The 27,245-nt window shown below is 39.7% G+C and overlaps 1 protein-coding gene and 1 non-coding gene across 2 annotated transcripts in view; both read left to right on the top strand.

Moving 5' to 3' along the window:
- Positions 1-27,245, top strand: part of ADAMTS3 (ADAM metallopeptidase with thrombospondin type 1 motif 3) — a 287,233-nt gene that overhangs the window by 40,641 nt on the left and 219,347 nt on the right. The window lies entirely within an intron of this gene.
- Positions 25,838-25,940, top strand: LOC132537842 (U6 spliceosomal RNA). Its single transcript, XR_009549267.1, has one exon. It is a non-coding gene; the product is annotated as a U6 spliceosomal RNA (small nuclear RNA).

Below are 27,245 nucleotides of genomic sequence, written 5' to 3'. Positions count from 1 at the left end.
GCTTGAACCCAGGTCCTTGCATATGTAACATGTGCACACAACCAGGTGCACTACCACCTGCCCTCGAGGGGGATTTTTAAAAATATGCTTCATTTGGAAAAGGTTTGGAAGCTTTCGTCTATGAAAATGTTTTAAATTGGGGGCTCTATTCATGGAATTGCTTTCTTACTATTCCTCATCCAGGGATACCTTTGGTTGGATCTTGTGCTTTGAAATATTTTATAATATTTGTTAGGAGCACAAATTGTGCTTATGAAACAGTGAATCATTTTTCCTATGTGTTGTTTATCATAAAAATAGATTTATGGGGGTCGGGCGGTGGCACAGTGGGTTAAGCGCATGTGGCGCAAAGCGCAGGGACCGGCGTAAGGATCCCGGTTCGAGCCCCCAGCTCCCCACCTGCAGGGGAGTCGCTTCACAGGCGGTGAAGCAGGTCTGCAGGTGTCTATCTTTCTCTCCCCCTCTCTGTCTTCCCCTCCTCTCTCCATTTCTCTCTGTCCTATCCAACAACGAATTGCGTCAAGAAGGGCAATAACAATAACCACAACGAAGCTACAACAAGGGCAACAAAAGGGGGGGAAAAATGGCCTCCAGGAGCGGTGGATCCATGGTGCAGGCACCGAGCCCAGCAATAACCCTGGAGGAAAAAAAAAAGATTTATTTATTTTTATTTTTTATTTTAAAAAAAGAGTTTCCAATGGAGGGGATGGGACACAGAACTCTGGTGGTGGGAACTCTATGAAATTATATCCCTGTTATTTTTTTTTTTCTTTAGGTAATGATAATATTAAAAAATTTTCTTTATAAAAAGGAAACACTGACAAAAACCATAGGATAAGAGGGGTACAACTCCACACAATTCCCACTACCAGATCTCCATATCCCCTCTCCTCCCCTGATAGCTTTCCTATTTTTCCCTCTGGGAGTATGGAGCCAGGGTCATTGTGGGGTGCAGAAGGTGGAAGGTCTGACTTCTGTAATTGCTTTCCCACTGAACCTGGGCATTGACAGGTTAATCCATACTCTCAGCCTGTCTTTCTCTTTCCCTAGTGGGGCAGGGCTCTGGGGAAAGGGGCTTCCAGGACACATTGGTGGGGTCATCTGCCCAGGGAAGTCTGATTAGCATCATGTTTGTATCTGGAACCTGGTGGCTGAAAAAAGTGTTAACATATAGAGCCAAACAAATTGTTGACTAGTCATGAACCTAATGGCTGGAATAGTTCAGATGAAGAGTTGGGGGGTCTCCGTTTTGTAGATAGTAGTTCTATTTTAGTTATATTCCAAAAAGCCTATGACTATGCTAGTTTTTTTTTTTTTTTTTCCTGAGCTTGACATTTGATATACAGGTGGATCTAAGTTATTGTCTGGGGAGATGATGTCATGGCTGGAAGAAGGACCAGAAAGCTTGATCAGGGAATAGAGTAGCTCCCAAATATGGGAGGGGTGTATAAATATTGTTGACTGTAAACCCCATCGATTTGATGTGATCTGGTGTCCATATTTAGTTTAGGAGCCTATGTGACCTCTGCATCCCTCTAGATCTGAGCTCACATTCTGTGGTCATGAGTAGGAACGTTCCAAGCTGCTCCAATTTCAGGACCCATCTTCCTCTGGTGGAACATAGAGTATGTTGTCCAGCCTCCCTTCAGAGGATGGAACATTCTCTACCATTTGTTGATCCACATGGAGGGCAAATACCTCTGCTATCTTATAACCTTGTGAATCATTATTAAATCACTAATAAAAAATTAAGTAAAATAAATAGTAGTTCAAAGGAAACAAAATACATATTGATGGTCAGAGATCCAAATGAGTACAGGTTGCTTTCTTTTTTACTTAATTTTTAACTTTTCTTTCATTATACTTGATAGGACAGAAAGAAATTGAGAGGGGAGGGGAGACAGGGAGAAAGACAAGAGTGACACTTGCAAACCTGCTTTGCCACTTGTGAAGCATCCCCTGCCAGTGGGGAGTGGGGACTCGAACCCAGGTCCTTGCATATGGTGATATGTATGCTTAACCTAGTGCACCACCACCCAGCCACCAAATTGCTTTCTATATCATTTGATTACGTTTTTCTGTAGACAGACTAAATTATTAGTTTATAAATAAAAGATTACATAAATAAATTTATAAATAAAATAAATATTAAAAAAGAAATTGTTTACATGTTATTTTTACCAATGTGAAGATATTTTACATTCTTTTAAAATTTTAATTTATTTATTATTGGATAGAGATAGAAATTGAGAGAGGCGGGAGAGATAGAGAAGGAGAGAGACACCTACAGCTCTACTTCACCACTTGTGAAGCTTGCTCCCTACCGATGGGGACCAAGGGCATGAATCTGCGTCCTTATGCACTGCTGCAGTGTTCACTGCCTGATCCCGAGATATTTTATATTCTATGAAAGATTTTTTTGGTTTTTGAAGATTAACTTATTAACTATCAAAGTCTTCTGTTTTTGAAAGCTTCGAAGGACCTAACTGTAATCATGTTTTGGGGAGCTTGATGCCTAAAAAGATTTAATAACAATCAATATAAATAGAAATATTCATGTTTATTGTGTTTAGATATATATGCAATGTATTTATGCAGAAAGTGGAAGGTCTGGCTTCTGTAATTGCTTCTCCACTGAACATGGCCATAGGCAGGTTGATCCATACTCCCAGCCTGTCTCTTTCCTTCGTGGGGTAGGGATCTGGGGAGGTGGGACTCTAGGACACATTGGTAGGGTCGTCTGCCCAGGGAAGTCAGGTTGGCATAATGGTAGCGTCTGAAACCTGGTGGCTGAAAAAGAATCAACATATAAAGTCAAACAAATTGTTGACTAATCTTAAACCTAAAGGCAAGAATATTGCAGTTGAAAATTGGAGTACCCCCCTAACACTTCCTCTCCACTATTCCAAGCTTTGGGTCCATGATTACTCAACAATTTGTTTGGCTTTGTATGTTAACTCTCTTTTCAGTCACCAGGTTCCAGATGTCATCAGGATGCCAGCCAGGCTTCCCTAGACTGAAGACCCCACCAATGTGTCCTGGAGCTCCGCTTCCCCAGAGACCCACCCTACTAGGGAAAGAGAGAGGCAGACTGGGAGTATGGACCGACCAGTCAACGCCCATGTTCAGCAGGGAAGCAATTACAGAAGCCAGACCTTCTACCTTCTGCAACCCACAATGACCCTGGGTCCATGCTCCCAGAGGGATAGAGAATGGGAAAGCTATCGGGAGGGGGTGGGATATGGAGATTGGGTGGTGGGAATTGTGTGGAGTTGTACCCCTCCTACCCTATGGTTTTGTTAATTTATCCTTTCTTAAATAAAAAAGAAAAAAAATAAAATTTGGGGTCTCTGTTTTGGAAAAATCTGTCAGGTCTATTTTAGGTATATTCTAAGGGGCCCTTGACCCAACTAGTTTTTGCCTGACCCTGACATCTAATATGCAGGTGGCCCCAGGTTATTGTCTGAGGAGATGGTGGTCTTAGTTGGAAAAAGGGCTAGAAAGCTGGGTCAGGGAAGAGAGTAGCTCCCAAATAGGGGGAAAGTATATAAATATTGTTGACTGTAAACCTCATCGATTTGATCTGGGGCCCAGATTGAGCACAGGAACCTATGTAACCTCTGCATCCCTATAGGTCTGAGCTGGCATTCTGTGGTCATGGCTAGGAACATTCCAGATTGCACTAATTCCAGGACTCATCTTCCTCAGGTAGTAGGTAGAGTATGTTACCCAACCTCCCTTCAGTGAACAGTCCCTACTATTGTTGATCCACATTGAGAGCAAGTTCCTATAGGGGCTTACAAAGGGGTCCATTGTGTTGTTCCTGATAGAGATAACCAGTGACGGGTGAGAGGGATCTGTTAGAGGTCTAGGCCCATCCTATCTGTATGGTAATCCCAGGACTCCCTGACTAGGGCCCAGGTGATGGGGTGACCTGACAGTGAATAAAGAGTCATCATTAAAGTATGCCAATCTCTTGCCCTTATCAGCTTTTGTAGTCCTTACTTTGCCTGCCAAGTAGCTTTGGAGTGATTGAGGGACATGTAATAGGAGGCAGGTAAGGAGCGTATCTAGTTCTATGTAGAAACGATTTTATTAGGTACTCTGTGCTGTCTTTTTAGTTTTTTTCTGCTTGCTTGCTACATTTATTGACTCACTGCAAGCTATTGTGCACTTTTGCTTTAAGGTATATATTTTCGGGAGTCGGGTGGTAGCACAGTGGGTTAAGCGCACGTGGCGCAAAGCGCAAGGACCGGTTAGGATCCTGGTTCAAGCCCCTGGCTCCCCACCTGCAGGGAAGTTGCTTCACAGGCAGTGAAACAGGTCTGCAGGTGTCTCTCTATCTCTCTTCCTCTCTATCTCCCCCTTCTCTCTCAATTTCTGTCTGTATCCAATAACAAATAAAAAAAATTTAAAAAAGAACAAAAAAAGGGTATATATTTTCCCCCAATTTATGGATACATGTGTATATAAGCCCTATCTCATGGACCCTGGTATACATCTAGGTTTTGATGTTTTGTTAAGAAGTGCACCACCGGGAGTCGGGCTGTAGCGCAGCAGGTTAAGCGCAGGTGGCGCAAAGCACAAGGACTGGCATAAGGATCCCGGTTCGAGCCCTGGCTCCCCACCTGCAGGGGAGTCGCTTCACAGGCTGTGAAGCAGGTCTGCAGATGTCTGTCTTTCTCTCCTCCTCTCTGTCTTCCCCTCCTCTCTCCATTTCTCTCTGTCCTATCCAACAACGACAACAACAATAATAACTACAACAATAAAACAACAAGGGCAACAAAACAAAAGGGAATAAATAAATTAAATAAATATTTAAAAATTTTAATAAAAAAAAAAAGAAGTGCACCACCCAAAATGGAATTAAAGAGTCCTATGAGCTAGGAAAAGATTCACCAGAGTAATGAAGCTGAAGGGTTGACATTCCACACCTGATGTCTCTGGACACATCCGAAGTGTAACATACTGAGGTGATACTGGTTGCATTACTTAGGTTGGGATTAGCAGATACAGTGTCAATTGGTATTAATTGAGAGAAGCATGCAGGAAAGTGAGCCCTACCCTAAAGGTTCTAGGCCTGGGAGAAATATGGGCCTTCTAGAGAATGGGGAAGGTTCCGCTGTCTTAGGGTTTAAGAAGGTAATAGATAATTATTGCTATAACCAAGTTATTTGGCAATTGGGTTATCTTGAAAATCCCATTGTTAAGAATTGTTGAATCATACAAGACCTTACCATAAATTATGTCCTTTAATCCTATTTACACATAGCTGTATCCTATAAAGTGACTCCACTGGTTTCTTCTGTTCTCCTTGGTCTAAGATTTTAATAGATTTAATATTTCAGAAAAAAGTCATTATTATAAATGTATTAACGATTTGAGCCCACTGTTAAAATTCAATCTGATTACCAAATATTTCTGTGTAGTATGAAGGTTCCTCACTGTAAAACACAGGGCACCCAAACTCAGCAGTTAAAAAGCAAATAACCGGGAGTCGGGCTGTAGCGCAGCAGGTTAAGCGCAGGTGGCGCAAAGCACAAAGGACCGGCATAAGGATCCTGGTTCGAACCCCGGCTCCCCACCTGCAGGGGCGTCACTTCACAGGTGGTGAAGCAGGTCTGCAGGTGTCTGTCTTTCTCTCCTCCTCTCTGTCTTCCCCTCCTCTCTCCATTTCTCTCTGTCCTATCCAACAACAACAACAATAACTACAACAATAAAACAACAAGGGCAACAAAAGGGAGTAAATAAAGAAATAAAAAAAAAAGCAAATAACCCCATCCAAAAGCCGGAAGAGGTTATGGATAGAGTATCTACCAAAGAGATCCAAAGGACCAACAGACATATGAAACAATGCTCTAAGCCACTGATTATCAGAGAAATTCAAATAAAGACAACAATGAGATACTACATCACTCTTATGAGAATCTTATACATCAGAAAGGACAGTTAAAAATGTTGGAGGGGTTGTGGGGATAAAGAAACACTTATTTTGGGGACTGGGTGGTAGCACAGCTCATTAAGCGCACATGGCATGAAGTGCAAGGACCTGTGTAAGAATCCAAGTTTCAGCCCCTGGCTCCCCACCTGCAGGGGGAGTCGCTTCACATGTGGTGAAGCAGGACTGCAGGTATCTTTCTCTCCCCCTCTGTGTCTTTCCCTCCTCTCTCAATTTCTCTCTGTCCTATCCAACAACAACAAGGGCAACAATATGGGAAAAATGACCTCCAGGAGCAGTGGATTTGTAGTGCAGGCACCAAGCCCCAGCAATAACCCTGGAGGAAAAAAATAATAAGAAACACTTATTTTGGGGGCCGGGTGGTGGCACACCTGGTTGAGTGCACATATTACAGTTCACAGGGACCCGAGTTCGAGCCCCTGGTCCCCACCTGCAGGGGGAAAGCTTTGCGAGTGGTGAAGCAGTGCTGCAGGTGTCTCTCTGTCTCTCTCCCTGTCTATCTCCCCTCCTCCTCTCAATTTCTGGCTGTCTCTATCCAATAAATAAATAAAGATAATAAAAAAATTTTAAAACACTTATTTCCATATTGTTAGCTGGTATAAACAGCATTTTGATAAATACAGGTATGTATCATCAGATGGACATGTCAGATAAATGTTCTTCTTCTTTTTTTTTTTTTTACTAAAAACCCAAACTTCTTACTGTGACTTTTAAGGACTAAAGCCAATATTTGCAGTAACCATGGAGTACTATTATCACCAAAAGGTTTAAAAATGTAGTTCTGAGCCTCAGATGTGCAGATTCACTTGTTCTTGGGTGAGGTTCTAAATAAATGGATACAGTGCTGCTGCAGATGATTCTAAATACAACTCATATTGAGGAGCTTTGTTCTCTCCAAGTGGCTTTCAGCCTTATTGGGCACTAGAATTCCATCCACAGCTCATTAAAATATGGATTTCTGGAAGCCACCTTGGATTTTCCAATTCAGTATGTCTGCAGAGGGACCAGGAAGTCTGGATTCCTATCAAATTTCTAGGTGACTCTAGATTTATGGAACAATTATACTACAAAATCTGGTCTTTGTGTATTTCTTGGATACTATTCCCTTCTCACTATATATTTAGACATTTTGTACTTTTTCTTTCTTTCTTTTTTTTTTTTTGACTTTAAGACACTAACTTTTTCTTGTTTCTGTCCTTTTGGACATGATGTTTCTATTGCTCAGAATATTCGTTTCTAGATTTTAAAGTAGAGGCTCTATCCACCATTCAGATGTTAACACTAAATGAAAGAAAAGGATTTCCTTGCAGCCTCATCACACTTATAGACATTACAGCCTTCTCAGTGTTACCCTTTTAGTGATTTAGCAATGGTATATAAAATAAAAGAAAAGAAAATAATATAATATAATATAATATTTTAGGAGTATAGTTTCTTTTTCCTGTGTATGTGTATGCATGTGCATGTGTGTGTACATGTGCATGTGTGTGTACTTGTACATGTGTGTACTTAACGCATCAAAGATAGATTCAGATTTATCTTTTATTCTTTACATTGTTGGTGTAGGGGGAAAGGACTCTTTCTGCTAAGGATAAGAACTTGTTCCCCTGGGGAGTTGGGCGGTAGCACAGTCGATTAAGCGCATGTGGCGCAAAGTTCAAGGACTGGCTTAAGGATCCCGGTTCGAGCCCCTGGCTCCCCACCTGCAGGGGAGTTGCTTCACAGGTGGTGAAGCAGGTCTGCAGGTGTCTATCTTTCTCTCCCCCTCTCTGTCTTCCCCTCCTCTCTCCATTTCTCTCTGTCCTATCCAACAACGACATCAATATCAACAATAATAACTACAACAATAAAACAAGGGCAACAAAAGAGAATAAATCAATATAAAAAATAAAAAAGAGCTTGTTCCCCTGTATTGTTAGCAATGTTTATCAGACAGTATATGCTCAATAAATTAATATCAACTGTCAGAACATTGTTACTGTTGGAGTGGGGAATTGATTTCCACTTTTGAAAAGTGAATTAAATTGATTTACTGCTGTTAAGCAACAACAAAAGGACCAAGTTACTATGGCAACTTTTTGCTAAAATAGTATCCTAAAAAAGATAGAAAAATATTATTTTTTGGATTAATTCCATGGGAGAAAATAAAATGTACTGTATATGAATTCTTCAGTCAAGACTGTTACTATAACTTGTAGTTCCCCTTTTAGAGCACTAATAGTACATACATTTATTTAATGCCTTTTTCCCCTGTGCTAAACGGGAAATTCCAGGAAAGTTGGGACTGTGTATGTAATGTTTACTCCAGTGTCCACAAAACCAGGCCTGATATATAGTAGGTACACAATAAATATTTGATGAATTACTGAATGAAGAAGCAGAACATAAACTCTACAGCACTATAATCTGCTCCCCATTAAAATTTCATGAATTTTAATTGAATAAATGCTTCCTCTGTCTGGAATCCCTCTCCTTCTTTCCCCTTCAGTGCCTTTTCCACTTTTGGTGCCTTTCCCCTTTGGTGCCTTGGTTACCTTGTAACTGCATTTTTTTCTGTGGTTTCTCCTTGATGGAATTTTATAAAGATTCACAGGCCAAGTACTGAAAACAGCAATAATTTCTTGTATTGTTTGAATTCTTTTAGATGGTTTTATTTTTCGAATGTTTGTGTCTCTTGGTACCTCCTAGGATTCTTTTTTTTTTTTTTTAATTATCTTTATTTATTGGATAGAGACAGCCAGAAATTGAGAGGGAGGGGGAGATAGAGAGGGATATATATATATATATATATAGAGAGAGAGAGAGAGAGAGAGAGAGAGAGACAGAGAGAGAGAGAGACAGAGACCTGCAGCACTGCTTCACCACTTGGAAAGAATTCCCCTGCAGGTGGGGACCAGGGGCTTGAATCTGGGTCCTTGCACATTGTAACATGTGCGCTCAATCCAGTAATCCACCATCTGCCCCCCCCCCCCCGCCCCGGATTCTTTCTATTCCTATAAGTGAATACTAACTCCCCTCCCCCCCTTGCCCCACACTTTTGGGGAAGAGTTAAATAGTCTGTGAGATATGGATTGAACTTGACTGAGTCACTCATTCAATAAATGTTTATTGTGTCTTTATTGAGATGCTGTGTACTACCAGTGTCAGGCATGCAGCTAACGAGCAAAATCAAACTCCCCAAGGGCTTTAGATAGAGGGGGTAGTATAGAGAATATTTTTGAAAGTTACCCAGTTGAATGAAGATAAACTGGCATGTATTTGTAAAGTAAGTAACAAAGTTTTCTGACCAAGGCTAGCAGTCACGGAGCGTTTTCCTGAAGAAACTGGAGTTAAACTGACCTGTCTGGAACAAATAGTTTTCTAGATAGGGTGCTCATTCAATAGATTTTTAGGAATCAGACAGAAAGGTTAGGCATCAGGTTTTTAGTGTGGACTGAAATAAAAATGGACTTTTAAACGAAAACTAACATCACAGTGGTCCTTCTGAGCTTCCTGAGTATTTATCATAATCCACATAATCCACATATCATAATGTGAGGGGCAGAGATCTGTCCTTATCAGATTTTATCCTAATCCTTTCTCATTTGTGGATTAAGAAATCAGAGGAGTGAATGTCTTATCTTGTGTCTTACTAAAAGCCCAGATACCTTACGGAGTTCTGGTGGTAGGAATGGTGTGGAATTGTACCCCTCTTATCCTATGGTCTTGTCAGTATTTCCATTTTATAGATAAAATAAGAAACAAAAACAAAACCCCCAGATACCTGCATGTAGAACCTGTGTTTTTTTCTGATTCTCAGTGTGTATCCTAATATTTCAGGTAGCATTAGGAGTTTGGATTAAAATAATAGAGCCATATGTGGTTCTCTGTATATACTTATACTAAAGGTAGGTGTGTGTGTGTGTGTGTGTGTGTGTTTATATAAGATCACCCATGTGAGTATTTAGATGTGTGTATGTGCCCATTATATTTTGAGGTCTAACATTGGATTTCAGGCTTGAAAATCAAAAGAATTTGAGGATGGACGGGTCAGGCAATGGGCACACCTGGTTGAGTGCACATGTTACAGTGCACAAGGATCCAGGTTCCAGCCCCAGTCCAGACATGCAGGGGGAAAGCTCTGCAAGTGGTGAAGCAGGGCCACAGGTATCTCTCTTATCTTTCTTTTCTTTAATTCTTTCTTTCCTTTCTTTCTTTCTTCCTTTCTTTCTCTCTCTCTCTCTCTCTCTTTCTTTCTTTCTTTTGCTTCCAGGGTTATTGCTGGGGCTCATGAATACACTGCTCCTGGAGGCCATTTCCCCCCACTTTTGTTGCCCTTGTTGTAGCCTTGCTGTGGTTATTATTATGTTGTTGATGTCGTTCGTTGTTGGATAGGAAAGGGAGAAATGGAGAGAGGAGGGGAAGACAGAGAGGGGGAGAGAAAGACAGACACCTGCAGACCTGCTTCACTGCCTGTGAGGCGACTCCCCTGCAGGTGGGGAGCAGGGGGCTCAAACCGGGATCCTTCCGCGGGTCCTTGCGCTTTGCGCCACGTACGCTTAACCCACTGCACTGCCTGACCCTCCTCTCTTATCCTTGTCTCCCCTTCCATCTCAGTTTTTCATTGTTTCTATCCAATAGATAAAGATAACAAATTTTTTTAAAAAAAACTGTGAATGGATGAGTCTTAATCAATCAATATTTAATCAATGGAATTGAGTTGGTTTCTGTTAAACTTGAGTGCCTAACCACAGCAGGTGAGGGAATTTTAAGGCAAATGAAAATCTTTTGCGTCTAGCTTTATGCTCTGCTCTAAAGCGGCTCAACCTCATCCACAGTAGCTGCTTATAGCTTTAAATAGCACACCCTGGGCTCTTTCTGCCAACTTTTCTCAAGCCAGCCAGGGTTAGAGTGGGGCCAGGGTTGCAGGACGATGCTGGCTGTGTGAGGCCAGAGAAGGGGTTAGCAAGTTGGCCAGCTGCCTGGGTGCTGGTGCAGGGAAGCTGTGCAGCAGTGTAGCAATTTCCTGCTTGGGGTGAATCCTTCAAAGGCTGATGCTGCCTGATCCTAGATTCTGAAAGTCTTTTATGATTCTTCATTGCCCGCTCACTTATTCCCTTGTTTCCAGGGGAAGCTTGATTTCTGACTTCACAGGTCCATGGGCATGTTTTCAAAGGATCATAAAGATGAGCTCCCACCTACTCCAACCCCAGCTCATAGTCATTTTGCCTAGATTTCTACTGTTAGAAATAAAAATCCTATACACTAGTTATGAATTTCTTGCTTAGATCAAAAGAATATTAGCATCTGAGCAAGCTGGCTGCTGAAGGAAGCTGAGACATAGGTTAAAGGATAGGTTTGTGTATGTCAGGGGACTTTGAACATGAAACATTATGTCCTAAGGTATTTTTAAAAACATTGTGTAGAGCAAAAACTCTAGAAAATTCTTTTTGGAAAAGGAATTAAAATTTCTTAAAAAATATTTATTCATTTATTAATTTTCCCTTTTGTTGCCCTTGTTGTTTTATTATTGTAGTTATTATTGTTGTTCTTACTGATGTTGTTGTTGTTGGATAGGACAGAGAGAAATGGAGAGAGGAGGGGAAGACAGAGAGGGGTAGAGAAAGACAGACACATGCAGACCTGCTTCACTGCCTGTGAAGCAATCCCCCCTCCCCCCGCAGGTGGGGAGCCGGGGGCTCCAATCGGGATCCTTACGCTGGTCATTGCGCTGGAAAAGGAATTATTACACTGGACTGGGATCACCTTTATGAAAATATAAATTTTTTTCTCAGATTTCATTAGAAATAGAATGATTCTTTAATGTATGTACTACATATAGAATGAATATATACTATACCTGCATTTAGTATATGAGAAATTGCTAGATAATACCCAAGACTTCTGTAGGGTTGAATTAGATCACCAGGGCAGGCAAGATGCTAGGGAGGGTGCCCACCTGGCTATCTATATACACAACCCAGCTTCCAGCCTGGCCCACACCGCACTTGAGGAAGCTTTAATCTTGTGGTGTCTTCTCTCTCCTCCTCTCCTGTCTCTCTGTCACTTTTTTCATTTGAAAAAGTTGGCCCTGAGCAATGAAGTCCCAGTGGCAACAACAAATTAGGTTGTCAGATACAGGCTTGACTATCCTCTTCAACTTACTTGTCCGAAAATAATGTAAGAATATATTTTCTATCTGGTGAGAAAAATGTATACTTAAGACTTAAAACATTTGTGAATGATTGCTAGTGTTTGGAAAATGGCTTATATTTGTTAAAAACTTTCTCTGAACTTGATATTGTAATTTTTATGATGTTTTAAACTTTTAAAGTGTTTTTAGAATAAAGGAGATAACATAGTGGCTATACCAAGAGACTCTCATGCTTGAGACTCCAAAAATCCCAGTTCAATACCACTATACACCAGCACTCAGTATATGTTTATTTTAGTTTATTTTCATTAGTGACCTAATAATTATTGACAAGATTGTGGGATAAGAGGGGTACAATTTCATATAGTTCCCACCACTAGCGTTTCTTATCCCATCCCCTCCATTGGAAGCATCTCTATTCTTTATCCTTCTGGGAGTATGGAGCAATGATCTATATGGTATGGAGAAGGTGGGAGGTCTGGCTTCTGTAATTACTTCTCCACTGGACATGGGCATTGACAGGTTGATCCATACCCCCAGTCTGTCTCTATTTTCTCCTAGTGGGGTAGGGCTCTGGAGAGGTGGGGTTCCAGGACACATTGGTGAGGACTTTTGCCCAGGGAAGTCAGGTTGGCTCATGGTAGCATCTCCCACTTGGTGGCTGAAAAGTATTAAGATATAAGGTAGAACAAATTGTTGAATGATCAGGAGCCTAAAGATAAGAATATAGCAGATGAGATTTGGGTCTTCATGTTGGAAGAAACTAGTAAGTCTATTTTAGGTATATTCCAAGTGCCCCATGTTTTTACTAATTTTTGCCTTAGCCCAAAAGCTAACATGCAGGTGGGCTGAAAGTATTGTCTGGGAAGATGGTGTTAGAGTTGGGTATAGGACCAGAAAGCTGGATCAGGGCAGAGAGTAGCTCCCAAATATGGGAAAAGTATATAAATACTGTTTTAACTGTAAACTCCATCTATCTGACCAAGGGCCTGTATCTATTCATATTTAGCACAGGAACTTGTGTAACCTCTGCATCCCTGTTAAGTCTGAGCTCACATTTCACAGTCGCAGCTAGGAACACTGTAGGCTACACTCATTTCAGGACTGTCTTCCTTAAGTGGCAGAGTATGTTGACCCAGGCTCCCTTTGGAGAATGGAGCAATTTTGACCACTGTTGTTCTACATTGAGGACAAGGTCCTGTAGAGGCCCACAATAGGGTTTATGATGATATTCCTGATGGAGATGACCGGTGATGGTGGAGGGAAGGATCTGTTAGAGGTCTAGGCCCATCATATCTGTGTGAGAATCCCAGGATTCCCTGACAAGGACGCTGGATGATGGGGTGGCCTGGTAGTGACCAAAGGGGCCATCATTAAAGTGTGTCAGTCTCTTGCCTTTATTCAGCTTTTGTAGTCCTTACTTTTTCTGACAGGACTAGACTTAGGGTGATTGAGGGAAATGAAATAGGAAATAGGTGAGGAGCACATCTAGATCTAAGTAAAAACTATTTGATTAAGTACTTTATGCTGTCTTTTAAAAAAATTTTTTTTTAGGTCTATCTACTTGCTTGTTGCACTTACTGAGAACCTAGATATAGAGTAGGGCCCATGATATAGGGCATGTGTACATATGTATCCATAAGTTAGGGGAAAATATATACTTTAGGGAGCCGGGCAGTAGCGCAGCGGGTTAAGCACACATGGTGCAAAGCGCAAGGACCAGCCTAAGGATCCTGGTTCGAGTCCCTGGCTCCCCACCTGCAGGGGAGTCACTTCATAGGCAGTGAAGCAGATCTGCAGGTGTCTTTCTTTCTCTCCCCCTCTCTCTTCTCCTCCTCTCTCCATTTCTCTCTGTCCTATCCAACAACAATGACAATTACAACAATAAACAAAGACAACAAAAGAAAATAAAAAAATTAAAAAATATATATATACTTTAAAATAAAACTGAGTAAATGCTTTTAAATGGTCAGAAGTGAAGATTTCTTTTTGTTGTTGTTGTTGCTGTTGGTTATGATTCATTTCTCTACCACTTTCTAAGAAAGCTGTTATACCAGGTGTAGTGACTGAACACAATAGAATGTGCATGTGAGAGACTTAAAAGTTCAGTTTGATAAGAACAGGCATCCTGTATTTATTCTGAAGTTAATAATGAGAGTGGTTTAATTTCTGAGAACCACTGTCTGTTCACTGCAATGCCTGATATGAGTCATTCTAGGTGACTTGTATTCCTGTTCTGTTCCTGGCTGCTCTTAGCATATAAAGTATTCTGAGGGTCTGCAGCGCACGGTGATCTGTCATCTCATGGGGGGTTATAATCAGGACAACATAAGAGGTGCTCATGCTCAATCTATTCATTGAGGAGAGGAAATTTCATGGCAGTGAAATGTAAATTGACTGGGGAGAAAGTAGCTGTGTTAAATCTTTGTGAATTTGCAGATTGGGCCACATGTTTAAAAGATCAAGATTAGTGGTGAGGATTGGGGATGAAGTTTGTACTACCACACCTACTCAGAAGGTCTATGGTGGGAGGAAGTTTTTTTTTTCTCTTCCAATTATGAACTTGTGTGTAGGAGAAGGGATGCACCATTTCCTGTTTGACTGTGAAGTGTCTCTCTTCCTTAGGGTCTTATTTTTTTATATCAGTTCCAACAATTTCACCTGCCATCTCACTTAAGATATATATTTCCCTGTTTTTAACCTGAAGTTTTTGAGTTCCCCTTCTTGGCTTGATGAAGAAGACAATTAAATTTCTGTGTTTTAGTTAGGAAGCTTTTGGAGGTGATCTGGAATAAAAATCTAGGTACTTTGACCTTATTTCAGTGATCTAGGTACAGTGGTTGCTATAGTTAAATACCCTAGAAATGTCTTAAAAATTATGCATACTAGAAAGATCCATTTGTATGATGTTTATATACTTTTATTTTTTTTCCTGGTAATCCTCTGTTTCTTGGTAATGAGGTACATAATTAAAGACCATGAAGAATTCTAATGTAAATATAGTTATTAGTAAAAATCTAATTTAACAATCTATAGGCAGTTTATAGTACTGGAATCCTTTTATGTTTTATTTTAAAATTAGTTACTTTGGTGGATGTTGCTTAGTAGAATTTGTTTTTAGGACAATTGTTAATTTTACTTTTACAAGATTATTACAAGGCAGCATTGATTATTGACTATATGCCACACACATGTCTAAATACTTCCTATGTGTCATTATTTAATCCTAATAACAGTTCTGTGAACTAGGGATCATGTTCTCACTGTTTTTAAAATCATTTTGAAATTGATTTCAAAAGACCCTTCCTATCTTAAGGACATGATGGTGCTGGAAAAATAGAGAGCTTGATCACTGTATAGAAGTAGGCTTAAGGGAGTCGGACGGTAACGCAGCGGGTTAAGCACACGTGACGCAAAGCATGAGGACCGGTGGAAGGCTCCCAGTTCAAGCCCCTGGCTCCCCACATGCAGGGGAGTTACTTCACAGGTGGTAAAAGAGGTCTGTAGGTGTCTATATTTCTCTTCCCCTCTCTGTCTTCCCGTCCTCTCTCCATTTCTCTCTGTCCTAACAATGATAACATCAACAACAACAATAATAATTATAACTACAACAATAAAAAACAAGGGCAACAAAAGGGAAAATAAAAAAAGAAGTAAGTCATGGGTTATCTGATATAGTGGTCATATATTTGGATTGGTTTTTTTTCAATGTAGATAAATTCAATGTGGGTTATTTATATATTTTACCATTAAGGTTTGACTTTATGTAAGGAACTGCCTGAAATGTTTTGGTGAAGATGGATATCACTTAAATATGCATAATTAGAAGTATACAGTAGAGTAAAAACAGTGGCTGGAGTTTGAAATTGAACAATATAGATAAGCATAGGTCATAGTTGTAGGATTGTGTAAGCAAGAAACCTATTGCATGAAGTGCTTATGGAGAGAGAGAGAGAGAAGCAGGCAGGCAGGCAGAGGCACTGAGGAAAGAATTTAGGTATTCTGAGTTTGACTTGTTGGGTAATTAGCAGTAGTAAATATAGGATGAAGCTTGTTCTTCACATTTTTCTGCTGTTCTGATTGTATCAACGGATTTGTCTGAACCCTGTGGAAATAATAGGCCTTAACAAAAACTGTAGTGAAAGAAACCTTGTTCATGAGAATATACGAAACTATCTTGGGGCCGGGTGGTGGCATACCTGGTTGAGCACATGTTACAGTATTCAAGGACCCAGGTTTGAGCCCCCAGTCCCCACCTGCAGGGGGAAATCTTTGCGAGTGGTGAAGCAGGGCTGCAGGTGTCTCTCCCTTTCTATCACCCCCTCCCCTCTCAATTTCTGACTGTCCAATAAATAAATAAAGATAATAAAAAAAATTTAAAAAGAAACTATCTTGAAGGCTTCTAGAAATATTCATGACTAATTTGGAGCGAGGAATCCCACATCAGTAGCTCCAACAGTTGGTGACATTTGTTACTACTAATGGGAGTCTTCCCTGCCTATTGATGAGTAAGGCCTGATAACATAGGGGCTATTGAAATGATTACTACCCCAATGGAAATGAAAGGAGGCTATTGAGATGGAAGAGGGAGACAGAGGGGCATTCAGAGGACAGAGTAGGAACAGTTACTCCTAGGTGATCAAGGAAGACTTGAGGGGGGAATAGAATCTTAATGGATTTTTCATAGTGAAGCATAGAGAGACAGGAAGGAGAGGGGATTCCAGCCAGGTGGAGGAAAATATAGAAGTACCCATAGAAACATGTCAAGAAAGTATGGGGAGGGAAGGAAAAAGAGAAGGAAGGAGAGTGAGGGAGGCAAAGAGGGAGGGAAGGAGGGAGGAAGGAAGGAATACAATGAAAGCTTTAGTTGCCTTTATTACAAAACATGTAAAGAACTTCGAAGTATAAGCAAGCATACAAGTGCTTATCAGGATTATACATAGTCATACTCAAAAAGATTAATTAAGCCGATTGTAAGTGACAGGAAGGAGGTTAATCAGTATGAAGTACTGCAGTACTACATGATAGGTTGCATGATGAGGGACTAGAGAAGTATCCGTGAACACAGTGAAAAGGGAATATTTGCACACCACCACTGGGTGGAATTCCTACAACTTGGCAACTGATGTGAAAGGAGAGGGAAGAAGAGTGTGTGTGTAGGGGGATCAAAGATGAGCGGGAAGTTCTGATCTGGCATGAGTAAGAAATACGGAAAACAGAAGAAGAAAAACATTAGATTCTCTGTAAGACACATTGAATTTGAACTGCCAACAGGATGTGCAGTGGAGATGTTTAGCAGACAACTGGGAGGTGTGGGAACCCTGGAGAGAGTACATGGCCAGCAAGGGGGAATTTGGAAGATGTGGGCATAAAGCAGGTAACTGTGCTGGGAGACTGAATAGGCTTGAGGATGTCCAGAGAGGACAGCTCAGATGTAGTCTTGAAGAATGAAGAATACCTGTTTTCTTTATATAGTTAACTTATTAATAGAACTTGTTTTTATGGTAATTGTGTGTGTGTGGGGGGGGGGGCTCTCAGACATGTAAATCCTTTGCCCATCTATGTAGGTCCTTTGTGCAACTACGGAGCTATCCCCCCTGACCCAAAAGTAATTTTGGATTGACAACAAAGTTGAGCAGAAGATGCAGAGATGCCCCTGGCACCCTCTGCCTCTACATATGCAAAATGTGCCTTTTTTAAGGAGCAAGAAAAATAGGAGCCAGAGGAAGAGACTGAAAAAAGTAGCTGAGCCAATGAAATAGAACTCTTAGAGGATTTCTAGAAACTAACTTGACATTGAGAGTAAAGTTTAAATGGAGTCAAGGAATTCATACATATGGCATTTCATGACTCTAGGCTGCTTTTTGCATCCAGGTAGAAACACAGAGAGAGGGAGCAACGCCACACCACTGCAGCTTCCTCCTGTGCCTTGGTACCTTGCATGTGATCCCAAACATGCCAATGACTCTCCAGTCTTTAACTGTCTCCCTTAAAAATGTAAAATATTTTTCCACCTCTTCTTTGTATTTGGCATCAGAAAATCATTTAGATCCTTTTTGACTTATATTCTCCATGTGAAATATGGCCATACTGATATTTTCTCCAGATGTCTTTAAGAATATGTTGGGAAAGTAAACTTAAAATAAGTCTGATTTTTAGTCTGAGAGTTTTTGGTAGCAGATTTTAACTGCTTATCTATTTCTGGTTTAAGGCTTCTTCAAATCATTACTATGAATAAGCCATTGCTGAGTGCAGAATAGAAACTAATATCCCAAACTCCTAAAAGTAATTGTTTATAGAGGCGATTTGGAGGGTAAATGGAAGTATATCTATGTTGGAGGACTTAAATATTTTACTCTGGTGACTTATTTTTTATTTTACAATGTATATACATTCATTTATTATAGCTCATTAAGATACTATTTGAATTATTCATGTAGCAACATGCTTTCATGAATGGTTAATGATATTGCATACATCTAAGGAAAAGTGTGTGTGATAAGCTACAAAAATTCACATGGTTGATAGGAATACAAGGACATGAAACTTAAAAAAATCAGAATAACCGTATGAGTATTTATGTATTTGCCTATGAATATAATAAGCAAGAAAATACTTAAAATACAATTCTAAAAAAACAAGGGATTTCAACTCTGCATGACATCAGTTAAAAAGGAATCTTTAAATGGAAAGTAGATAAAGTAACTATGAAGAGTTCCTTGGTAGATACATACATACATATATATGTATATATATATATATATAAATAATTTTTTTTCCTGCTACTTCATCAGTATGAAAGGGTTTCATGGCGGAAGTGGTGGGGTTTTTGTAGTGGTTTAATTGCTCATTGAGAAACTGTTCCTTACAAATAATGAGCTAAAACATCATCTGTTCTTGACATATTCCAGGCTTATCTATTGAAGCTTTATGAATATTAGAGATAGAACACAGTATCTGGCTAACATGAGGAAAAAATGGAACATACTACAAGTATACTAGGTGATTCACAGAAATGAAAGGAAACACTAGTTACTTCAAGAGGAAAAAAATCAAGGTCAGCTCAGGAATTCGCAGTCAAACTTCATCTCTCAAGAGATTGAGATGGTTGAGTTCCAGCCATTACCATCACACATGACACTTCTTTTTTTTAAAATTTTTTATTTAAGAAAGGATTAATGAACAAAAACATAAGGTAGGAGGGGTACAACTCCACACAATTCCCACCACCCAATCCCCATAACCCACCCCCTCCCATGATAGCTTTCCCATTCTCTAGCCCTCTGGGAGCATGGACCCAGGGTCGTTGAGGGTTGCAGAAGGTAGAAGGTCTGGCTTCTGTAATTGCTTCCCCGCTGAACATGGGCGTTGACTGGTCGGTCCATACTCCCAGTCTGCCTCTCTCTTTCCCTAGTAAGGTGTGTCTCTGGGGAAGCTGAGCTCCAGGACACATTGGTGGGGTCTTCAATCCAGGGAAGCCTAGCCAGCATCCTGGTGGCATCTGGAACCTGGTGATTGAAAAGAGAGTTAACATATGAAGCCAAACAAATTGTTGAGCAATCATGGATCCCAAGCTTGGAATAGTGGAGAGGAAGTGTTAGGGAGGTATTCACTGCAAACTCTAATGTACTTCTGCTTTCAGGTATGTATTTTGCAGTAGTTTATGGATACGTGTGCACATAAGCTCTCTCTCACAGAAACTGGTGTATATCTAGGTTATGGGACTTTGTTAGAAAGTGAACTACCTGAGATGAAATTAGAGTGTACTATAAAAGGAAAGGTCTCACCCGAGTAATGAAGCTGAAGGGTTGTCATTCCACACGTGAAGTCTCTGGATACAGTCTGAGGTGAAGCATGTTGAGGTGGCAATCGTTGCTTTGGTTAGGTTGTGATCGGCGGATGCAATATTATTTGGTTTGGATTGCGAGATGCATACGGGAAAGTGGGCCCTATCCAAGGGTTCCAGGACTGGGGGAAGTAGGGGCTCTATAGTGAAGATGTGAGGTTCCTGCTGTCTTAGGGTTCAAAAAGACAATCGATAGTTAATATTATCATCACAGCCTCTGTGGAGAGCAGTCTGGAAAACTCTCAGAAGGCTAGACATGGACCTTCCATATGATCCAGTAATTCCTCTCCTGGGGTTATACCCCAAGGACTCCATAACACCCAACCAAAAAGAGGTGTGTACTCCTATGTTCATAGCAGCACAATTCATAATAGCTAAAACCTGGAAGCAACCCAGGTGCCCAACAACAGATGAGTGGCTGAGAAAGCTGTGGTATATATACACAATGGAATACTATGCAGCTATCAAAAACAATGAACCCACCTTCTCTGACCCATCTTGGACAGAGCTAGAAGGAATTATGTTAAGTGAACTAAGTCAGAAAGATAAAGATGAGTATGGGATGATCCCACTCATCAACAGAAGCTGACTAAGAAGATCTGAAAGGGAAACTAAAAGCAGGACCTGATCAAATTGTAAGTAGGGCACCAAAGTAAAAACCCTGTGGTGAGGGGTAGACATGCAGCTTCCTGGGCGAGTGGGGGGGTGGCAGTGGGTGGGAGGGATGGGTCACAGTCCTTTGGTGGTGGGAATGGTGTTTATGTACACTCCTAGCAAAATGTAGACATATAAATCAGTAGTTAATTAATATGAGAGGGGGAAATCAATTGTATGTCTCAAAGTTTCTCAAAAGATAAACTGAATCTTTTTAATATATAGGCCATGTATTTGATATGCAGACTCTCTCAAAAGCCTAGACCAAGTAGATTAGAAGCATCCAATAGCACAGCTATATACAAGATACTGTACAGCAAACCATAACAAAGACTTTTCAAAGTTAACCCAATTAACAAATAATGTGATGACACTTCTTTGATCAAAATTCTCGAACTATGAAGGCTGGGGAAACAGCATAATGGTTATGCAAATGACTGATGTCTGAGGCTCCAAGTTCCCAGGTTCAATCCCTAGTAGTACCATAAACCAGAGCTTAGCAGTGCTCTTGTAAAATCTTGTAAATGAAATTCTAGAAAAGATTCAAATTAGATCATTTTAGAATTAGATCACCCTCTAAAGGGTGCATGTAATTGGTGTCCCACCAGGACCTCAGGGATTGGGGAGTGGTTGCTCTCCAAAGATGTGTAGAGTGCAAATAATATTTTTGAGTTACCTCCTGATGAACTATTTAAAAAACTTAGTATAATATTAAATGATGTATAGAGAGTAAAAGAGTCTCATAGATGTATACTATGTCATATAATTTTCTTTATAATATTTATATTTAATAGTATAGCATTTTCAATATTATCCAGCAGCTGTTTCATGAATTCTGAAAAAAGTATGTTCATGGATATATTCTATAGAACAAAGTAAGTGTTCTATGAGACTTGAAAATAAGGTACTAGTTGTACTTTATGCTGATGCTTTGCGATTTCAGTTATATACAAAATACATGGTGGATTTTTTTTTTTGTGGTTATAATTCTGTCTCTTCCCAAAGTAGATGCTTCTATGTCCCAACAAGATAAAATAAAATACATTTATATTTGTCCTGAAAAGAAAATATATCTAACAACTTAATTTGTTTCCTATTTTAAGTTTGTGTATTATATAGGAGAAAAAGTTTTAATCATTTGGTATATGCTTTTTAAAATTTTATTTATTTTCCCTTTTGTTGCCCTTATTGTCTTTTTTATTGTTGTTGTAGATATTATTGTTGTTGATGATGTCATCGTTGTTGGATAGGACAGAGAGAAATGGAGAGAGGAGGGGAAGACAGAGAGGGGGAGAGAGAAAGATAGACACCTGCAGACCTGCTTCACCACCTGTGAAGGAACTGCCCTGAAGGTGGGGAGCTGAGGGCTTGAACCAGGATCCTTCCACCTGTCCTTGCACTTTGCACCACATGCGCTTAACCCACTGTGCTACTGCCCAACTCCCTTGGTATATGCTTTTAACATCTATTAACTTCAAATATGAGAGAGCAGAGTGTTTTGAATTTAGAGTATTGACAGCCACTAAATGTGGGAATTGGAATGATACCAGGAAGAAATACTGGATTAGAAATTATTATTGTGCAACAAGGGCAACTAAAAGGAATAAATAGATAAATAAATATTAAAAATAATAATTTAAAAAATAATGATTTTAAGGAAAGGAAATTATTATCGTGGAGGAGCTGAGAGGTGGCACAGTTGGTTGAATGCACGTGTGTTACAGTGCACAAGAACCCTTGGTTCAAGCCCCTGGTCCCCACTACAGGGAGAAGCTTCACAAATGGTGAAGCCATGCTGCAGGTATCTCACTTTCTCCCTCTATTTCCCCCTCCCCCTCTCTCTATTCAAATAAATAAGTAAAAATTTAGAAAGCAAAAGGAAACATCTTTAAAAAATTGTTATCATGTGCTGGGAAGATAGAATAATGATTATGCAAAGACTTTAATGCCTGAGGCCCCAAAGTTCTCAGGTTTAATCCTAACACCACCATAAACCAGAGCTGAATAGTGTGCTCTGGTAAAATAAATAAATCAATAATATTTAAAAAGTCTGAGATTGAAATAAAGAAATTAAATTGTTATTATGTAAAGCAAGGGCAATGGAGAGGATAAATTTTTATATATTTTGAACCTTCAAATTAAGACATCGGGAGTCCGGCGGTAGCACAGCGGGTTAAGCACACATGTCGCAAAGTGAAAGGACCAGTGTAAGGATCCCGGTTCGAGTCCCCGGCTCCCCACCTGCAAGGGAGTCCCTTCACAAGTGGTGAAGCAGGTCTGCAGGTGTCTGTCTTTCTCTTCCCCTCTCTGTCATCCTCTCCTCTCTCCATTTTTCTGTCCTGTATAACAACGACATCATCAATAACTACAACATTAATAACTACAACAACAATAATGACAAGGACAACAAAAGGGAAAGTAAAAGAAACAAAAAAATTATGGCATCAAATAGATGAGTTACCAATGTGCGGCTGAAAGTTTATTGCCATGATAGGCTGTTTCTTGACTGTAATTGAATTGAAGCATATAGACTACTAATGATCATCTTCAGATACCTAATGGAAGAAAGGTGTGCAAGAGGACAGAAGTCCATTTAAAGTGTGGGGGCCATTGGGTTCAACACACCCCTATCTCAGCCTCCTAAAGAACCCTTGAATATCTCCTTCTCAGAAATTTCAGCAGCAGTACTTAAAGTAGATAGCACTGGTGTCTGATCCACAGGAATACTGACTGCTTCTTACTGGTCTTGGTGGGCTGGAACAGCTAAGTGTGGTGGTGGTGGCAGTAGCAGTGGTGATTGGAGTGGTTGGTACTTAGATATCCTTATGACATACAGGTGGATGCTCATGAGGATTAATAGCCAATAGAAAAAGCAAGTCTTCTCGTTTATGAAGTTTGCATGTTGTCAGGCTCAGGCTCATCCTATCCTTATGGAACTAGTAAAGGTAAGATCTGATTGCCATGGTCATGACAATCCACAAGATGGAGTTATTCTACACTGGTAAATCATTTCTGCAATGACCCGTTGTGGGAATCATGCTGCTTTCATAAGATAAAAACCCCAAGGAAGAATGCTTGGTTTATTGCATTTCAAATGTGTGGCTGGAAAATCAAACAAAAGCTACGTCTTTAGTGAGCCTTTATTCGGTTCAGATTTTATTAGTTCATTTTCTCAAGCCTGTAGGTTGAAATGTTTTCTAAAGAGAAGTGGCTCTCCTTCTTCTTTTTAAAAAATTATATATAGATTTATTTATTCCCTTTTGTTGCCTTTGTTGTTTTATTGTTGTTGTTGTTATTGATGTCATTGTTGTTGGATAGGACAGAGAGAAATGGAGAGAGGAGGGGGAGAACAGAGAGGAGGAGAGAGAGAGAGAGACACCTGTAGACCTGCTTCACCACTTGTGAAGCGACTCCCCTGCAGGTGGGGAGCCGGGGGCTCGAACCAGGATCCTTATGCTGGTCTTTGCGCTTTGCGCCACCTGTGCTTAACCTGCTGTACTATCGCCCGACTCCCTGAAAGTGTTTTCTTTAAGATTAAACGTGCCTCCTTCTTATGCCATGTCTATAGATGAGCAACTGGATTTGGGGGGAAAATCTTAATTTTCTTTACAAAAATAGTACTCATTTCAAAGGGTTAATGGAAAAATAGAGAATCAGTGTTTTCACATTATAGTCATCTAGCTTTAGCATGTGGTGTAGTGACCGCACATAGTATGTGTTTGTACTTTTTTTTTTTTGAGACTAATTTTATGTGATTGCTTGCATGGGAAGCTAGGGCAGAAATAAATAATGCTATATGGACCTAAGAAATAATATGCTATTTTATTTCCATAAAAATTTTTTGGTGGATACTATATCTGGTTCATGCTCTTGTTTTTTGTTTTTTTTTGAAATATATATTCTATCCAAATAAAAGGTCCTCTCCAAAAATTACTTTTAACAGGTGTCACAAAGGGAAAATAATCTAAAGGTTGGCAATACATTTAACAGACATAACTTGGTTTGGGGAAGTATTTTCTGCTTTCCTGCATACAGTTAGTTGAAGTAAAATGAGTAGGAGAAATTAGATGTTTTTCTACATCTTTGTGTTTTCTATGTCTTTCTCAGTTACAACTCAAGTATTGTAGACTTCACTGTTTTTCTACAAAACAAGATTTTAAAAAATTTTAAATATTACTGGATAGAGACAGAGAGAACTTGAGAGGGGAGGGCCATAAAGAGAGAGAGAGAGAGAGAGACACCTGCAGCCCTCCTTCACCACTTGTGAAGCTTTCCTCCTGCAGGTGGGGACGAGGGGTTTGAACCTGGGTCTGTACACTCAACCAGGTGCGCCACCACCTGGCCCCAAAACAAGGTTTTTAAAGATGTTTTACATGGGAGTTGGGCGGCAGTGCAGCAGGTTAAGTGCACATGGTGCAAAGCGCAAGGACCAGTGTGAGGATCCCGGTTTGAGCCCCTGGCTCCCCACCTTCAGGGGAGTCGCTTCACAAGAGGTGAAGCAGGTCTGCAGGTGTCTACCTTTCTCTCCCCCTCTCTGTCTTCTCCTCCTCTCTTCATTTCTGTCTGTCCTATCCAACAACGACGACATCAATAACAACAACAATAACTACAACAATAAAAATAAGGGCAACAAAAAGGAATAAATAAATTTTTTTAAAAAAATGTTTTACAGATAATTCCTTTATTTTTCTTCTGTGACCAAAGGTAATTTGTAACCTGCATTCCTTCTAAATAAAGCTAATAATATGTTGAATGATAATTTATTCATAATGTAAATTTTAGTCCAAGTAATAAGAAACTAATACAGCCTATCTAATCATATAACTTTCAATAATATATTCAAAAACTTATGCTATGGACTTTTAACAAAATACATAAGATTTGACAGTTTCTTTGATTTTTTTAAAGATATATTTTATTCCATATGAGATATGAGAGTTTAACACCAGGGAGGGAGAAAAGCCAGAGCACTACTTGAACTCAGAGCCTCTATGATGTAAGTCTGGTGCACTGTTTCCCTGGCCACAGTTGTGCAGTTATTTATACTTTTTCTGCACTTTGAATATGGTCAAAGTAATACGTATAGAATGTCCCTTTTTTCTTTTTCAAAAATCACAAATTATTTTACTTTTAGTGGGTCTTATACATTTGTAATCTTACCACTCCCAGGTCACTTTTTCATTGGGGGTGGGATGGGTGGGAAGAGAGAGAGAGAGAGAGAGAGGGAGAGAGAGAGAGACACCAAGTGCTCACTTCAGTAGCACATATACTAAAATTGAAGCAATAGAAGATTAGCATGGCCCCTGTGCAAGGATGACATGCAAATTTGTGAAGTGTTCCATATTTTTAGGTGGCAAGAAGTAACAGGTGTAAATGAAGACTGAAGGTATACATACTGCTACTGGATTTAAAATTTTGTGCAGAGAGAGAGAGAGAGAGTGAGAGAGAGTGAGAGAGAGAGAGACAGAGAGAGAGAGAGAGACTCCAACTGACTACAGCACAAGACCTTCCTCTGTGTGGTGCCAAGGTTTGAACCTGGTCTGTGTGAATAGCAAGACATGCACCCTAGCAAGTGAACTATTTCTCCAGTCCCACAGTTCTTATTTTTAACATTATTCATTTGAATTACTAAATTCTTTTAGTGGAACTAATTTATTTATACTCAGTTTGTACAACTCAATGCTAGTCAGCATATAGAATCTGACTTTACAGTGATATGCTGAGGTGTCTATGCAAAGAGAGAAAAAATACTGAATGCGTGGGGAAAGGTATTGTTAGTAAGGGTCAATATCTGGCATAAGATAGTGTATTCAAAGTAAATCTGAAACTGGAGGGGATGTTACAGAGTGATCATGTATGTTGCCTAGGGAGACAGGTAGATAAAGATATCTGTCTTATTAGAAGTAGCTATGAAGGACCTGGTGGTGACACACCCAGTTAAGTGCACACATTATGGTGTGTAAGTACCCAGGTAAAAAGCTTAAAAGTTAGCATGATATAAGTTTATAACTGGGCTTTGAATTATATTAGGACTGGGTAAAAACGGTTTCTGTCACTAGAAATTTGGTTATAGTGATCAAGCTTAGTTGATATGCATGCCAGTTTCCTTACACAGCAGGAATAATAGTTACTGTAGATCTTTTTTTTTTATTTGGCTGTAAGGTAATGTACAAATCTACTCCACAGTATTTCCATAAAGATACATATGTTATTACTTCTTAGTAATGTAAAAGGTATTAAAAATGTCAAGTTTGGTTAAGATTATCTATCAAGAGAGAAGATGAGAAAAGGAAAGAAGAAATCAAGGATTAGAATTTAAGTTAAAAATAGAAGATAAGGAAGTAAGAGGATTGGTGGAAAGATACCTTTTAATGATTCTTTTGTGACTCTGTTTTCTGAAATATCTGTAAAAGTCATCTACCTATTGATGAGATACAAATAATTAAGGCTTGAAGCTGATGATAGCAAACTAATGTTTTGTGTTAGAAAACATATGTTTAATTTATTATTAATTTGACATGATTGGATAACATGTTTAAAATTCATCAGGTCTAAAAGCACAACTTGACTAGAATTGAACTCTAGTCTAAGCTATAAACATTTTTAGTTTATGCCCTTTTTGAATGAATCACTGCAATGAACACATCTGTAGA

The sequence above is a fragment of the Erinaceus europaeus genome, chromosome 3 (assembly GCF_950295315.1).
Source record: "Erinaceus europaeus chromosome 3, mEriEur2.1, whole genome shotgun sequence".
NCBI lineage: Eukaryota > Metazoa > Chordata > Mammalia > Eulipotyphla > Erinaceidae > Erinaceus > Erinaceus europaeus.
This window is presented reverse-complemented; position numbering and strand designations above follow the sequence as displayed.